The sequence below is a fragment of the Pundamilia nyererei genome, unplaced genomic scaffold (assembly GCF_000239375.1).
Source record: "Pundamilia nyererei isolate P.nyererei 1_Seehausen unplaced genomic scaffold, PunNye1.0 scaffold00109, whole genome shotgun sequence".
NCBI lineage: Eukaryota > Metazoa > Chordata > Actinopteri > Cichliformes > Cichlidae > Pundamilia > Pundamilia nyererei.
The window spans coordinates 1,354,397-1,357,058 of NW_005187510.1; positions in this window are offsets into that span (position 1 = coordinate 1,354,397).

Below are 2,662 nucleotides of genomic sequence, written 5' to 3' on the forward strand. Positions count from 1 at the left end.
GGTGGGCTATGTGGGGTGGAGGGGGGGTGCGGCGCAGCAGCCGAGGCGGGGCACAGGCAGAAGCGGAGGCGCGGGTTTAAAAAAAGCAGAGCCTGGGGTTTGGTGGGCGGAGTGGTGCTGCTTTTTTTCTTTTTCCCTTCCCTTCTCCTCAGCGCCGGCTTGTTTTCTCGGCGAGGATGCTGCGATCTGTTGACGCTGATGCGATGAGTGCAGACAGGGTACAGGGAGCACGGCTTGTCTTTTCTAGTGCTTGCATAGTGTGCATCATATACAGCCACTGCTTGGCCAAGGCTCCAGCTAATTAATTTGTATGCCTATTTGGACCAGTGGGAATTGATCAGCAGTCAGCTTATCAGCAGCAAAAGTGTCGACTGCTGCTTCCGACTGCAAGAAAAAAACACTCATTCACCCAACACTTGCAGTCTTTTATGTCGTGAGCTATTGTGGCTCTGCCTCTTGGCTTGAAAAGCAGTGTTTATACATTTATCTTTCATCTCCATAAGTGTGTTTGAAATAGTAAAGAGAATGACAATGATTTGGTAACCCTGGCCAGGATTTAAGGATTGCTAAGCACTGGCAAAAGATCACAAGTGCTTAATAGTATAGAATCAAAGTAAGACAGTAAATGGAGAAACTTCTCTGGGTTGTGTGTGGCCCTGAAAAGTAAGAGGAGAAGGAGAGACGGTAACAAGCCTTTGTCCACAGGCACACCAAGCACACACAAAGGCATCCCACTAGGAAAGGTTCCAGACGTATTTGCTCACATACCTCCATTATTGCTCTGTGAAACATGAATGATTTGATTATTTGATGACAGCTTATTTCTTAAATCTGTTTCGGCACCATATGTGTCTAATATGCGGCTCGCCCGCAATATGAATGCGTTGCCCTGGGGACTGTAAAAGGCCAGTGCAGTTTTCAAACCTGGAGGGAGGATTGGCTTGTGAGCTCAGACAGGCATACTGTGCTACGCAAAAGCGCAGCGGACTGGATTCAAGTGCATGTTCAAGGAAACGTCTTCCTATTGCCGTGCCTCTTGTATTCTCCCAGTCTTTTTTTTCTTTTGGATTATGAATTAATAAGACTGCTTAAGGCTATAACTACTGTTTTTGAATATCTTGGCCTTGGCAAGCCAAATAAATCAAGCAGAACAGAGCCACAGAAAGACTCCTTCTTTATGTCCACTGTCGTCCTGAGGTAACATTCTTGTTATTATAATTGGTTCCCGAGTTTTTTTCTCCCCTGGCAGGAATGTCAAACAATGTGTTGCAATTGAGACTAACTTTAACCTGCTTGGCAACCTGTGTCTAATCATTCTAATTGGCTCCTTAGAGGAGCTGACTGGATGACAGTGATGCTCTGATGATAAATCACATCAGGCTGTTCACACTATTGGCACAAAGTCCAAATTAATTGAATTAATCCATAATTCTTGAAGAATTTAGTGGTGATCCAAAGCCGATGACTTTGGCATTTTTCTGTGAGAGGTGATGCAGGTTCTGCTTTCTGTCAGGCTTCATCAAACATATATTTTATATATAAAATATATAGTATATATTTTTATTTTTTCATATTTAGTATATTTTTGCCGAGGTTTTAAATTACATATTACATGTGATTTATATGTCCAACACTTAGGAAAAACCACTGCTAATTAACTCATAACTAGTTACATTTTAGTAGCATTTGGTAATATTTACACAATAGAAATACTTTGCTTAATAAAAGTAATTATTTTCAAAATTATAATATTGTGTTATGTATGTCTGTTATGTCTACATATATCATAAATTACAGCTTTTTTGAAATAATTGTGTTCTCCTTATGGTCTCACATGCATTTTGTGTTTCATGTACTTTAATGATTACCAAATGTTACTTTTTTGTAATAATGCAATTTTTGTACATTTAGTCATTTTAAGCCTTTATTTGACAGCAAGGCAGTGTTGTGTTTTAGTTTTAACTATAATCCTTCCATATCTAAATCTAACCAAGTAATTTGGTGGGAAAAGCCAAAGTGAAAAACAACAGATAACACAACTGAATGGTTAGAGAAACCAAATATGAACCCCCGCGTCTGAGTTCACAGTTTTACTATTTATATAAACTACTCAATAAATTGTAGTAGAATGAATCTCTATGAAACCCACTTTCATGAAACAGCCATTTTATTGATATTGTACTCTTGATGCTAAGCTAGAAATCGCTCAGAGTTTAAAAATATCTTCTTCATAATAATAAGAGCTTTATTTTTAAAAATGTGCAGGGAAAACATCTTCTAGATTGGGGGTCAATAGTGCTAGCAAACTAAGCTAAACGTGTGCTAACTAATAGTGGCCCTACCTATGTAATACACTTCACTGTTATTTTACCATGTTGTTGTTCCACTGAGAGTCAACCTAGTAAGTGTTTTTCAGGATTACATTTACAGTAAGAACGGTAAGTGGAATCATTAACCTTGAGTACCTTGAGTGTTTCACACGGCTCTTTAGCATAACTATAGAGCAGCAACATTAGCTAAAGTGCGTACACCTTTAAAATACTGCTATATGCGGATTCGTTTATTTATTATTTTATTCCTGAGTTCCCTCTATCCAAAGTTTATTACACCATATGTCAGCTACTTCTCTATCTTCTATCTGGAAGTGGCTGACATCCAGAAA